Source organism: Cherax quadricarinatus, unplaced genomic scaffold (assembly GCF_038502225.1).
Source record: "Cherax quadricarinatus isolate ZL_2023a unplaced genomic scaffold, ASM3850222v1 Contig1557, whole genome shotgun sequence".
Lineage (NCBI taxonomy): Eukaryota > Metazoa > Arthropoda > Malacostraca > Decapoda > Parastacidae > Cherax > Cherax quadricarinatus.
Window position 1 is genome coordinate 49,913 of NW_027196583.1, and position 16,241 is coordinate 66,153.

The window sequence follows — 16,241 nt, forward strand, 5'->3', positions numbered from 1 at the left end:
GAGCGAATGATGGTGAAAGTTTTTCTTTTTCGGGCCACCCTGCCTTGGTGGGAATCGGCCAGTGTGATAATAAAAATAATAAAAATAATAATAATATATATATATATATATATATATATATATATATATATATATATATCATATATATATATATATATATATATATATATGTCGTGCCGAATAGGCAGAACTTGCGATCTTGGCTTAAACAGCAACGCTCATCTTGCCATATACGACAAGCGAAAATTTGTGTATGCAATAATTTCGCCAAAAGCATTCTGAACCTAAGGAAAAAAATATATTTCACTGTGTTTGTTTAGTATTAAATTATTGTAAACAAATCTAAAATATATTTAGTTGGGTTAGGCTAAAATAAATTGTTCTTGTTATAATAAGGTTAGGTAAGTTTTCTAATATTCTTTTGTAACAAAATTATAAATTTTTACATTAACATTAATGAAAAAAATATATCTCTAAAGGTATAAGAGAAAATTTTAGAAAGGACTTAATTTTAAATGAGTTCTTGCTAATTGACCAGTTTTACATATTCGGCACGACATATATATATACATATATATATATATAACTGTAGTGTAAAGCACCCTTCTGGCAAGACAGTGATGGAGTAAATGATGGTGAAAGTTTTTCTTTTTCGGGCCACCCTGCCTTGGTGGGAATCGGCCAGTGTGATAATATACATATATACATACATACATATATACATACATACATATATACATACATACATACATACATACATACATACATACATACAGTGGTCCCTCAATAATCGTCCATAGTCCGTTCCTGGAAGTGGGACTATTATCGAAATGGACGATTTACGAATCAATTTTCCCCATAAAAAATAATGTAAATTCAATTAATCCGTTCCTGACACCCAGAAGTATTAAAACAAAAAATTTTTTTACATGAAATATAGATGTAGTACATAAACAATACAGTGGCACATGATGAATTAAACATTAACTGAATAACACTTACCTTTATTGGCGATTCTTCTTTGTGTATGGAAGACTGGAGAAGGAGACTGATTGGATGAATTACTGTTTGGAAGGGGAATCCCCTTCCATCAACACCTCGGGTACCAATTGCTTTTCTGGGGTTACTTCTCTTCTCTGTTTCTTAATGCCACAAGGACCACCTTGAGAGTCACTGGAGTCCTGTCTCGCAAAAAAAAACTGTCCAGAGAGCTCTGTTTCTGGCATCTCTTTAAAACTTCCCTAAAATGGGCCAAGACTCTGTCACTGTACAAGTTGCTTATATGGCTTGCAACATCCTTCTCTGGGTGATGTTTCTCCATAAATCTTTCCATCCTACCCCACATTTCAAAAATCTCCTTAATTTCTGAAGAAGGCACCTTCCTCCATCTCTCTTCCTCCTCCTCTGCAGCAAGATTCTGAGCTGTGATCTGTTGCTCTTCCTGCTGAAGCTCTTGCAGCTCCTCAGTGGTTAGCTCGATCGTTGTGGTCATCCACCAACTCTTCCACATCCTCCAAACTGACATCCAACCCCATGGAACTCCCCAGTGCCACAATGGATTTAACAACTGACATAGGCTCATCAGGGTCAGCCCCAAACCCTTCAAAATCCCTCTTGTCGACACAATCTGGCCACAATTTTCTCCAAACAGAGTTCAAAGTCCTGGTAGTCACTCCCTCCCAAGCCTTACCTATAAGGCTTACGCATGAGTGCATGGGATGTGCTGTCCCGCTCTCAGTTCCCGTTTGGACCTATAACAAGCGACAGGCAGGCTGGGCCCCTTCCCCTCTCACACTCTGCTAATAAATGTGTTAACATCCAATGACTGTGTTTAACTCCAACCATCACATCTCCATGAACCCTTCCCAACATACATACATACATACATAATATATATATAAATATATATATATATATATATATATATATATATATATATATATATATATATATATACATATATATATATATATATATATATATATATATATATATATATATATATATATATATATATATATATATATATATATATATATATATATATATATATATATATAAAGGAGGGGTGTTAATGTTGCAGTTTAAAAACTGTAGTGTAAAGCACCCTTCTGGCAAGACAGTGATGGAGTGAATGATGGTGAAAGTTTTTCTTTTTCGTGCCACCCTGCCTTGGTGGGAATCGGCCAGTGTGATAATAAATAAAAAATATATATATATATATATATATATATATATATATATATACATGTATATATATATATATATATATATATATATACAGTGGACCCCCGCATAGCGAACTTAATCCGTGCAAGAGGGCTGGTCGTTATGCGAAATGTTCGCTATGCGAATTAATTTTCCCCATAAGAAATAATGGAAATAAAATTAATCCGTGCAAGACACCCAAAAGTATGAAAAAAAATTTTTTTTACCACAAAAAAATGTTAATTTTAGTACACACAAACTGAAAAAGGCATGCACAATTACATGACACTTACTTTTATTGAAGATCTGGTGATGATTGATGGGATGGGAGGAGGGGAGAGAGAGTGTTAGTGTTTAGAAGGGGAATCCCCTTCCATTAGGACTTGAGGTAGCAAGTCCTTTTCCGGGGTTACTTCCCTTCTTCTTTTAATGCCACTAGGACCAGCTTCAGAGTTACTGGACCTCTGTCGCACAACAAATCTGTCCATAGAGCTCTGTACCTCCCGTTCCTTTACGATTTGTCTAAAATGGGCCATAACATTGTCATTGAAATAGTCACCAGCACGGCTTGCAACAGCTGTGTCAGGGTGATTTTCATCCATAAAGGTTTGCAGTTCAACCCACTGTGCACACATTTCCTTAATTTTTGAAGTAGGCACAATGGATTCCACAACTGGCATAGGCTTCTCAGGGTTAGCCCCAAACCCTTCAAAATCTTTCTTAATTTCCATACTAATTCTCACCCTTTTTACCACAGGGTTGGCACTAGAAGCTTTCTTGGGGCCCATGGTCACTTATTTTCCAGAAACAGCACCGAAAACACTGTAATAATACGAAATATTCCGAGTGTATGCTTGAATGTTACCGCGGAGGCTGGCTGGTAAACAATGGACGCGTCTCGGACGAAGGTCGCTGAGCGGGTTTTTGTCCACTATGCGGGGCAAAATTTTGGCGAACAAAGCGTTCGCTATGCGGATTGTTCGCTATGCAAGGCGTTCGCTATGCGGGGGTCCACTGTATATATATATATATATATATATATATATATATATAATATATATATATATATATATATATATATATATATGTATATATATATATATATATATATATATATATGTATATATATATATATATATATATATATATATATGTATATATATATATATATATATATATATATATATATATATATGTATATATATATATATATATATATATATATATATATATATATATATACATTATATATATATATATATATATATATATATATATATATATATATATAATATATATAATATATATATATATATATATATATATATATATATATATATATATATATATATATATATATATTATATATATATATATAGGGAAGTACCACCTCTAGCTGGAATGGGGACCCTCATCCTCAGAGAAGACAATAAACGTACCTCAGGGAAAACTCAAGGTTCTCCCCGGAGCTGTTTGAATATTTTCTTCTCCTACCACCCCCTATATATTTTATATTCTATGTGAACATTTATTAATAAACAAAATACATTTACAGAAAAAAACAAACATGAATACAATGGCACAATGTATCAAAGATCATGAATTTCCTCCAGCTCCTTCGAGGCTGGACGCGAGCCAAGTATGCAGCAAGCATTTCCCCTCTGGATGGCGACGCTGAGGAGCTGGAACATGAAAGTGGCTGCCCTTGGGTCCCTGGTGGTGTCGATGAGTCTGGAACCCAATTCTTTAAGGAAACGTGTGCCATTTTTTCCCCATGATCCCAAGGTCTCTGATCCCACTGTGACAAATTGATACTGTTGGCTAATGTCCCTGTACTTGCTGATCTTGTACTCCTCCCTGTGGTCAGCAGCTCTTCCCTGTCGCCCCACACTGTGATGGATATAGGTGTCAGCCAGTGTGGACACACAGGTATAGTCCCATGCTAAGAGCTTGCCATTCTTCCAAGGATAGATGGTGATCCCGTCGGGACGGTTTGCTGGGTTGTGGGTATTGTTGGCTGCTAGTGATCGGGGCTCCCTCTCGCCAGGGCATCCAGCTGTAGCAAGGGTTCTCTTAATGATGTCGTTGACCTCATTGTGTCATGCATGCCAGCCCTTGGTTTTGGAACAGTTAAGACCATGTAGACCATATTGGTCTGCTTGTACTTCGCCGCAAATACACATATATTCTGTGTGAACTGGGGCAGCAAGGCACAGAGCCACTGCAATACGGAGGGTCTTAGGGTCGAGTCGCGTTCCCATTGCAGATATGGGAACTGTTTGGAGGAAGTCCCCAGAGTGAGGTGCACTCACAGCCTGGAGACGGGCAATCTCCCTATCTGATGTTGCAGCCCTGAGCATGTTGGCAAGCACCTTTTCAGCAATCGGGCCATTCCAGCTTGACTTTGTGAGCCAGTGCTGTACTAGGGTTTGGTGCTGGAGCAGCAAGAGTCTCCCATTCGGTGATGGCACTGGCATAGCTAGGGTCTTCTATTCCTGCTGAGTCACTGAGGGTGTCAGGAAGAATTTGTCTTATCAACTCGTTTGATGCTATGGAAGAGGATAGGAAAGCTGGTAGAGCAATCTGGGAGGATCTGCGTACTCCTAGCCCTGGAAGCCTGACCGGAAGTGAGGCTTGCAACCACTGTCCATCGTCAAGGAAAAGATTCAATACACTCTCTAGCATGGCCTTCAAGAGAGAGTCATATTCCTTGAGTTTTGGACTGCTGAAGGCTGGGGAGCATCTCAGAAAATAGGTAAGTTTTGGGATTGACAGGCACCTGGTGAGTAGGTAGAAGGCATCGTGTGTGTCAATGTCTTTCATCATATATATATATATATATATATATATATATATATATATATATATATATATATATATATATATATATATATATATATATATATATATATATATATATAATATATATATATATATAATATATATATATATATATATATATATATAATATATATATATATATATAATATATATATATATAATATATATATATTATATATATATATTATTTTTTTTTATTATCACACCGGCCGATTCCCACCAAGGCAGGGTGGCCCGAAAAAGAAAAACTTTCACCATCATTCACTCCATCACTGTCTTGCCAGAAGGGTGCTTTACACTACAGTTTTTAAACTGCAACATTAACACCCCTCCTTCAGAGTGCAGGCACTGTACTTCCCATCTCCAGGACTCAAGTCCGGCCTGCCGGTTTCCCTGAATCCCTTCATAAATGTTACTTTGCTCACACTCCAACAGCACGTCAAGTATTAAAAACCATTTGTCTCCATTCACTCCTATCAAACACGCTCACGCATGCCTGCTGGAAGTCCAAGCCCCTCGCACACAAAACCTCCTTTACCCCCTCCCTCCAACCCTTCCTAGGCCGACCCCTACCCCGCCTTCCTTCCACTACAGACTGATACACTCTTGAAGTCATTCTGTTTCGCTCCATTCTCTCTACATGTCCGAACCACCTCAACAACCCTTCCTCAGCCCTCTGGACAACAGTTTTGGTAATCCCGCACCTCCTCCTAACTTCCAAACTACGAATTCTCTGCATTATATTCACACCACACATTGCCCTCAGACATGACATCTCCACTGCCTCCAGCCTTCTCCTCGCTGCAACATTCATCACCCACGCTTCACACCCATATAAGAGCGTTGGTAAAACTATACTCTCATACATTCCCCTCTTTGCCTCCAAGGACAAAGTTCTTTGTCTCCACAGACTCCTAAGTGCACCACTCACTCTTTTTCCCTCATCAATTCTATGATTCACCTCATCTTTCATAGACCCATCCGCTGACACGTCCACTCCCAAATATCTGAATACATTCACCTCCTCCATACTCTCTCCCTCCAATCTGATATTCAATCTTTCATCACCTAATCTTTTTGTTATCCTCATAACCTTACTCTTTCCTGTATTCACCTTTAATTTTCTTCTTTTGCACACCCTACCAAATTCATCCACCAATCTCTGCAACTTCTCTTCAGAATCTCCCAAGAGCACAGTGTCATCAGCAAAGAGCAGCTGTGACAACTCCCACTTTGTGTGTGATTCTTTGTCTTTTAACTCCACGCCTCTTGCCAAGACCCTCGCATTTACTTCTCTTACAACCCCATCTATAAATATATTAAACAACCACGGTGACATCACACATCCTTGTCTAAGGCCTACCTTTACTGGGAAAAAATTTCCTTCTTTCCTACATACTCTAACTTGAGCCTCACTATCCTCGTAAAAACTCTTCACTGCTTTCAGTAACCTACCTCCTACACCATACACTTGCAACATCTGCCACATTGCCCCCCTATCCACCCTGTCATATGCCTTTTCCAAATCCATAAATGCCACAAAGACCTCTTTAGCCTTATCTAAATACTGTTCACTTATATGTTTCACTGTAAACACCTGGTCCACACACCCCCTACCTTTCCTAAAGCCTCCTTGTTCATCTGCTATCCTATTCTCCGTCTTACTCTTAATTCTTTCAATTATAACTCTACCATACACTTTACCAGGTACACTCAACAGACTTATCCCCCTATAATTTTTGCACTCTCTTTTATCCCCTTTGCCTTTATACAAAGGAACTATGCATGCTCTCTGCCAATCCCTAGGTACCTTACCCTCTTCCCTTCACTAAATATTACGCTGCTCACACTCCAACAGATAGTCAGGTCCCAAGTACCATTCGTCTCCATTCACTCCTATCTAACACGCTCACGCACGCTTGCTGGAAGTCCAAGCCCCTCGCCCACAAAACCTCCTTTACCCCCTCTCTCCAACCTATTCAAGGACGACCCCTACCCCGCCTTCTTTCCCCTATAGATTTATATGCTTTCCATGTCATTCTACTTTGATCCATTCTCTCTAAATGACCAAACCACCTCAACAACCCCTCTTCTGCCCTCTGACTAATACTTTTATTAACTCCACACCTTTTCCTAATTTCCACACTCCAAATTTTCTGCATAATATTTACACCACACATTGCCCTTAAACAGGACATCTCCACTGCCTCCAACTGTCCCCTCGCTGCTGCATTTACCACCCAAGCTTCACATCTATATAAGAGTGTTGGTACTACTATACTTTCATACATTCCCTTCTTTGCCTCCATAGATAACGTTTTTTGACTCCACATATATCTCAACGCACCACTCACCTTTTTTCCCTCATCAATTCTATGATTAACCTCATCCTTCATAAATCCATCTGCCGACACGTCAACTCACAAGTATCTGAAAACATTCACTTCTTCCATATTCCTCCTCCCCAATTTGATATCCAATTTTTCTTTATCTAAATCATTTGATACCCTCATCACCTTACTCTTTTCTATGTTCACTTTCAACTTTCTACCTTTACACACATTCCCAAACTCATCCACTAACCTTTGAAATTTTTCTTTAGAATCTCCCATAAGCACAGTATCATCAGCAAAAAGTAACTGTGTCAATTCCCATTTTGAATTTGATTCTCCATAATTTAATCCCACCCCTCTCCCGAACACCCTAGCATTTACTTCTTTTACAACCCCATCTATAAATATATTCATCAACCATGGTGACATTACACATCCCTGTCTAAGACCTACTTTTACCGGGAAGTAGTCTCCCTCTCTTCTACACACCCTAACCTGAGCCTCACTATCCTCATAATAACTCTTTACAGCATTTAGTAACTTACCACCTATTCCATATACTTGCAACATCTGCCACATTGCTCCCCTATCCACTCGATCATATGCCTTTTCTAAATCCATAAATGCAATAAAAACTTCCCTACCTTTATCTAAATACTGTTCACATATATGCTTCAATGTAAACACGTGATCTACACATCCCCTACCCACTCTGAAACCTCCTTGCTCATCCGCCATCCTACATTCTGTCTTACCTCTAATTATTTATATATATATATATATATATATATATATATATATATATATATATATATATATATATATATATATATATATATATACAGTGGACCCCCACATAACGATCACCTCCGAATGCGACCAATTATGTAAGTGTATTTATGTAAGTGCGTTTGTTCGTGTATGTTTGGGGGTCTGAAATGGACTAATCTACTTCACAATATTCCTTATGGGAACAAATTCGGTCAGTACTGGCACCTGAACATACTTCTGGAGTGAAAAAATATCATTAACCGGGGGTCCACTGTATATATATACATATACACACACAATGTGTATGTATATGTAAGGTCTCACCTCTGTTCAGTAATGTCTGTTGTGGAAATTTGTCTGGACTGCCTCCGTGTGAGTTGTCTGCCCTAGCAAGCTCTGTTGACACCGAGCCCTGAGGCTGGTACCTCAGCCTCACAAGTGGCTTATATGACACATTTCCATAAATAACTGATGTTCCAAGGAATCTCGCCTGCATACACGAATAAAGGACTAACTTACTTGGTGTTGGAGAATATATCCTGGTCTTCAACCTCCCTAAGCTTTAGCCCTTCTGGACTTCCCCTTCAAGACCACGAGCAGCCGGGAACCTTAATTCCTGCAATATTCAGTCAGTATTAGTGACCTGCCTGCACCTCAGAAATTCCTGATTCCAAGGGGGTGTGTATCCCCTAGTCTAACTATGAAGAAAGTGACACTAGCTTCTAAGCGCAACAAGAGGGGACGCCGGTAGGTACTGGTCTCCGGGCGTCCAACTGCACAAAAACCCGCAGTTCAACTCACTCGCAATTTCCCCCCAGAAACTGGCCAGAATACTGAGAAAGAAAGGGAGGTCTTGTCTTACTGTATGGGCCTGATGGAGGAGGGCATCTACAGTACTTCGAGGTGCCTCCACCAGATTTCCCTAGGGTCTAGTATGTGAAGACACGTGGGGGCACTGCCCTGCTGTTCATGGCGGTGTGCCAAGCTTGCCGTCTCATTGTAGAAGGAAGTTCTGGCGTCTTTTCGACCCGTGCCTCGTCGTTCAAGCTTGGGCTGCCAATTCTCCCTAGCTAACATAACCTAGTGTTTTCCTATACCTTATACCTTTGAAGAATTTCGAGAGTATATCTACTGTCTGAGCCCGGCTATGGGCCAAGCTCGTCTGGTGCTCGCCTGGTCAACCAGGCTGTTGCTGCTGGAGGCCCGCTGCCCCACATATCCATCACAACCTGGTTGATCTGGCACCTGGTGAAGATACTTGTCTAGTTTCCTCTTGAAGGCTTCAACACTTGTTCCAGCAGTGTTTCTGATATCTTCTGGTAAGATGTTGAAAAGTCTGGGACCCCGGATGTTGATACAGTGTTCCCTTATTGTCCCCTCCGCACCCCTGCTCCTCATTGGGCTTATTTTACACTTCCTTCCATATCTCTCACTCCAGTATGTTGTTATGGCAGTGTGCAGATTTGGGACCAAGCCCTCGAGTACCTTCCAGGTATATATTATCATGTACCTCTCTCTCCTCCACTCCAATGAGTGCATGTTCAAGACTTGCAGGCATTCCCAGTAGTTTAGGTGCTTTACTGGCTCAATGTGAGCCGTAAACGATCTCTGTATTTGTTCCAGCCCCGATATTTCTCCTGCCCTGAACAGGGCCATCAGCACTGAGCAATAGTCTAAGTGAGGGAGCACTAACGATTTGAAGAGTGTCACCATTGGCATTGTTTCCCTTGTTTTGAAAGTTCTCAATACCCACCCAGTCATCTTCCTGGCTGTCGTGATCTTTCTCTTGTTATGGTCTTTAAAAGAAAGGTCCGCTGACATAATTACTCCTAGGTCTTTTACGTGTTCCTTACGCTCTATTTGGTGACCCTCTTGAGTTTTGTATACAGTGGACCCCCGCTTAACGATCACATCCCAATGCGACCAATTATGTAAGTGTATTTATGTAAGTGCGTTTGTACGTGTATGTTTGGGGGTCTGAAATGGACTAATCTACTTCACAATATTCCTTATGGGAACAAATTCGGTCAGTACTGGCACCTGAACATACTTCTGGAATGAAAAAATATCGTTAACCGGGGGTCCACTGTACAGTGCTCCTTTTGAGTTCTTCATTCTTTCCATACCTAAGCAGCTGGAACTTATCACCATTGAATGTCATGTTGTTTTCCACTGCCCACTGGAAAACCCTCTTTATGTCTTCCAGTACTTTTTCAGTGTCCTCTACCGTACTGACTTTCATGCTTATTTTAGTGTCATCTGCAAATGATGATACAAAAGTGTGCCGGGTGTTTTTGTCTATGTCTGCTATGAGGATGAGGAACAGCAGAGGTGCCAGGACAGTGCCTTGGGGCACTGAGCTTTTGACCTCGCTGATGCTGGATCTTGCCCTGTTCACTACTACTTTTTGTGTTCTGTGTGTTAGGAAACCGAAAATCCATCTGCCTACCTTCCCCGTAATGCCCATGGCCTTCATTTTGTGCGCTATCACTCCATGATCGCATTTGTCAAACACCTTTGCAAAATTTGTGTAAATCACATCTGCATTTTGGTCGTCTTCCAGTGCCTCCGTAATTCTGTCATAATGATTCAGCAGCTGTGACAGACACGATCGTCCTGCTCTAAAAGCATGCTGGTTCGGGTTATGTTGGTTGTACTGGTCCATGAAATTTGTAATCTGCTGTCTCATCACTCTTTCGAAGATTTTTATGATGCGAGAGGTTAGGGCTACTGGTCTGTAATTTTTAGCTAGTGCTCTACTACCTCCCTTGTGCAAAGGAGCTATGTCTGCACTCTTTAAGGCCTCCGGTATTTCACCTAGATCTAAACTCTTTCTCCAAAGAATACTGAGGGCTCGTGCTAGTGGTACTTTGCACTTCTTTATAAATAGAGCATTCCATGAATCTGGTCCAGGTGCTGAGTGAGTGGGCATATTTTCCATTTATTTTTCAAAATCTATGGAATTTGTACTATATTAACAGACTATTCATATCTACATTATTATATCTACATTATTATTATCTACAGTTGCCTCAATAATCCTAATATTAGTTTACTAACAGTATAAACTACCTACCTCTTCCTTAAAGGGTAAATCTATCAATTAAAATGTACCTTCCAACCACCCTCGCCAACCTGGGTGTATGTATGTGTTTGGGTAGATGTGAGGGTCCGCAAAACTCAGACAGTCCGTCCGGGGAAATATTAAGGCCTTCATACAACGTATTTGCCTTGTGGAACTTTAGAACCGAATAAGTTTCCACATCCTCCCGCCGGCGAAGGTGGGCGATAAGTCTACATAAAGTTCACCTTCTGCAAGCCCCCACAGCGGACCCTGGACACGAGTGCCATCCGGCCACTCTTGTCGAGCAGACTCTGGTCTAACTTCAACCGTCCAGTTTCCGCCGCGTGGACCTCTGGGAGTGTAAACTTGTTGGTTCCGGTGATCTTAACACCCTTCCCTTTAACTTTAACATCTTTCATATGTCTAGCCTTGACTGAGCAGCTCCGTACTTTCCCACCCAGTGGCCCACATGCCCCGGTAGCCTTTCTTCCCACTGATACGAGGTTCCCTGGATTTAATGGCAATTTATCTCCCTCTTTACATGCCCCATAAAAGTGTTTTCCCAAGGTGGCTGAGTGTGCCACTCCCTACCTGGTTCAGCTTACCTGGCGGTTCATCGTGTATACTGATACTCATTATCACTACTCCCCCAGCTATCATGGAGACAGCTTCTTCCCTCTCTGGTGTGGCAGGGAATTCAGGTGGAATCCTGCCACCTATGATGTATCCTACTGGGGATCTGTATAATCCAATTCCTTCCCGCAAGTCCGTCATGTAGACAGGAAGTCATCTATCTGGTTGGCTCCCACCAGGATACCCACACATTTCTGACTGTGTCAGTGGTAATTCCCTGGTCTGCCAGATTCATGCCAAGGTCTTTCAATCGCTTGGCTGCTGCAGCAAGACCTCTTGCTGTAAGTGCCGTGGGTAACGTCTCTACCACCAAGGCTGTAATGTCTCTGCGATGTCCAACTAATTTAGCTGTGACATCCACAACAATCCTAAGATTTGGATGGGACCTGACTTATAGCTCCTCCCAACATCATACTAACGTTTCTGGTGGTCTTCAACTTTAATTTAGCCACCAACTTCTTTGTTATCAAGGATACTTGTGCTCCCGAGTCAAAGAATAATCGGGTTGTTTCAGACATGTGCCCATTCACAACCTCTGCTATGACTGTAGGTAGGGCAGCACCTCTGTAATTCTCACTCGGATTAGAGATTTCACTCCCACTAATCACGTTAGCTACCACTTCAGACTCAGGCTCACTTTCTATCTCTACCTGAGGGATATCCCTAATAGCCTGAGGTTCCCTTAAATTATTGGGACATAGTGCAGTGTGGTGCCTACCTCTCCCACAGCCTCAACATTCACTGAGCTGGGCATTACAGTCTCTGGCAAAGTGTTCCCCACAACACTAGAAGCAGAGTCTCAACTCCTTTAGTCTCCATTGCCTACTGCTCAGTGGTGTATACTCAGAGCAACTCATGCTAGTGTGTTCGCTTTCGCAGAACACGCATATTCTAGCACGAGTGCCTCTGAGGTTCTGCTTAGAGGTTCTTGCCTTAGACACTTCTTTGCCATAGTACACTCCAACATTAGTAGTATGAGCTTTAGACTGATCTCTCGAGACCTTTGAGTAACTATCTGTGTTTTTATGTGGTGATGGTGGTGACTCTTCTCTCTCACCTATACTCAAATGAGAAACAAGATCTCCGAACCCCTCAACAATTTGTTGTATCGTGAACCGGTTTGTCCGATATTTTAAGTGTAACTCATGCACTGTAGTGCCAGCCAGTTTCCTCTGAATCACCTTACTGATGAACCATTCTGACTTACCTCAATCATGTAAATCTTTAAGACTATTTGTCAAACTCATAACTTTGATTCAGAACTTCTCTAGGCTCTGACGGTCATGGTGACAAGCCTCCAGGTCCACAAGTGATAAAGCATAGCTACCTTTATCTCCTCAGTGTTGCCAAACATGTCCTTTAATTGGTTCTTGGCATGTTGGTAATTAGTGTCAGTGGTTTGGTAATGCCGGACCAAGTCTAAGGCTTTACCCTTGAGCTGTGATCATAAATACTTAATTTGATGGCATCTGACAAATCATCTCTGTCATCTATCTGGGCTTTAAACTGATCCCAGAAAGCAATGTACTCTGTTAAGGTTCCATCAAACGTTGATTAATTCAATTGGGGCAATCTGGGCAACACATTAACAGGCGTGCAGCTGTTTGTGCTCCCTGAAATATTTGCTGCCCCTGCCATACTGGCCTTCAAAGTCTTTATTAACTGCTTGCAGAGTTTCATCTCTGCTTTACACTCTCCCCTTCATTCGTCATATTCCTTCCGAGCTACATCGACAGTATCATCAGACTCACCTGCAACATAAGCCTCTGTCTCATAAAGGATAAATGATTTCTCAAAGGCCTCCAGCCTTTCCTCCAAAGGTTTCAGGCAACTCTCTAGTTCCTTTGCAGATGACACCCGAATCTGCATGACAGTGTCTTCCATTGCAGACACTGCAAGGCTCCAGGCGGACATCAACCAAATCTTTCAGTGGGCTGCAGAAAACAATATGAAGTTCAATGATGAGAAATTTCAATTACTCAGATATGGTAAACACGAGGAAATTAAATCTTCATCAGAGTACAAAACAAATTCTGGCCACAAAATAGAGCGAAACACCAACGTCAAAGACCTGGGAGTGATTATGTCAGAGGATCTCACCTTCAAGGACCATAACATTGTATCAATCGCATCTGCTAGAAAAATGACAGGATGGATAATGAGAACCTTCAAAACTAGGGAGGCAAAGCCCATGATGACACTCTTCAGGTCACTTGTTCTATCTAGGCTGGAATATTGCTGCACTCTAACAGCACCTTTCAAGGCAGGTGAAATTGCCGACCTAGAAAATGTACAGAGAACTTTCACGGCGCGCATAACGGAGATAAAACACCTCAATTACTGGGAGCGCTTGAGGTTTCTAAACCTGTATTCCCTGGAACGCAGGAGGGAGAGATACATGATTATATACACCTGGAAAATCCTAGAGGGACTAGTACCGAACTTGCACACGAAAATCACTCACTACGAAAGCAAAAGACTTGGCAGACGATGCACCATCCCCCCAATGAAAAGCAGGGGTGTCACTAGCACGTTAAGAGACCATACAATAAGTGTCAGGGGCCCGAGACTGTTCAACTGCCTCCCAGCACACATAAGGGGGATTACCAACAGACCCCTGGCAGTCTTCAAGCTGGCACTGGACAAGCACCTAAAGTCAGTTCCTGATCAGCCGGGCTGTGGCTCGTACATTGGTTTGCGTGCAGCCAGCAGCAACAGCCTGGTTGATCAGGCGCTGATCCACCAGGAGGCCTGGTCACAGACCGGGCCGCGGGGGCGTTGACCCCCGAAACTCTCTCCAGGTAAACTCCAGGTAAACTCACAGTCTACATCCTGATCCTGCCTGGCAATACGGCACTCCTCACGTCCTTTGTTTAGGCGTCCCGTATAGGCTCCCATAGACCGCTTTAAATGACTTACAGATGAGAAAGCTGGTACTCCATCTTCACCCGCCACAGTTGAGGTTTAGTTAAGAGCACGGCACTAATTTGTACTTCAATTAGCCCACCCCACAGCACAAAATGGTATTAGGCAAGAATGAACAAGTCTCAAGGCTCCTTGACAAGCTTAACGATTCCCTTTATTATATTGACTACTCTGAATTAAAATGTACACTGTTAGCTCTCAAACCCAACTGAAATGTATATCAATGTGAAAGCTTAACCTAGCAATTTCCTGTACAACGTCAGCAAATAATTACAGGACTTAAGCTAGTCTCTGGTACAAATCACAAATTGCACATTGAAATGTCAATGATAATGAAAATCACACAATAAAAATGCAGTCTTTACAAATTAAAGTTCACTTGATTAGCACAAATAAATTCAACAATTCAGCTTATGGAACAGTAAATAAATAATGTGTGAACAGCTTGGCCTAACTGTGCCCAGCTTACTTAGTCTAGCGTGGTTGGTTGGATAAGGTAAATCCTAACCTAACTTCTATAACTGTTGAAATTAGTGTGCAGCTATAGCCTAAATCTGGCTTTAGAATTCACTGTAAATGCCAACTAGGTTAAATCTGACCTAGCTACTATGACTGTTGTAAATATTGCACAAGCCTAGCCTAACTGTGGCTACCTTGCAAATCCACTCTAAGTAATTAACATACAAGTCTCCTACCCTGGTTTACTTGTAATCACTGTAAGTAAATAAATTCACAAGCCTCTCTAACCTACCTTCTCTAACCAAGCTGACTATACACTTCTGTGTATAGTCAGCTTGGCCTAGCTATTCCACATCAGGGTTACAAAAGACCACTGGAAATTTGTCTGGACTGCCTCCGTGAGTTGTCTGCCCTAGCAAGTTCTGTTGACACCGAGCCCTAAGGCTGGTACCTCAGCCTCACAAGTGGCTTATATGACACATTTCCATAAATAACTGATGTTCCAAGGAATCGCGCCTGCATGCACGAATAAAGGACTAACTTACTTGGTGTTGGAGAATATATCCTGGTCTTCAACCTCCCTAAGCTTTAGCCCTTCTGGACTTCCCCTTCAAGACCACGTGCAGTCGGAAACCTTAATTCCTGCAATATTCAGTCAGTATTAGTGACCTGCCTGCACCTCAGAAATTCCTGATTCCAAGGGGGTGTGTATCCCCTAGTCTAACTATGAAGAAAGTGACACTAGCTTCTAAGCGCAACAAGAGGGGACGCCGGTACGTACTGGTCTCCGGGCGTCTGACTGCACAAAGACCCACAGTTCAACTCACTCGCAATTTCCCCCAGAAACTGGCCAGAATACTGAGAAAGAAAGGGAGGTCTTGTCTTACTGTCTGGGCCTGATGGAGGAGGGCATCTACAGTACTTCGAGGTGCCTCCACCAGATTTCCCCAGGGCCTAGTATGTGAAGACACGTGGGGGCGCTGCCCTGCTGTTCACGGTGGTGTGCC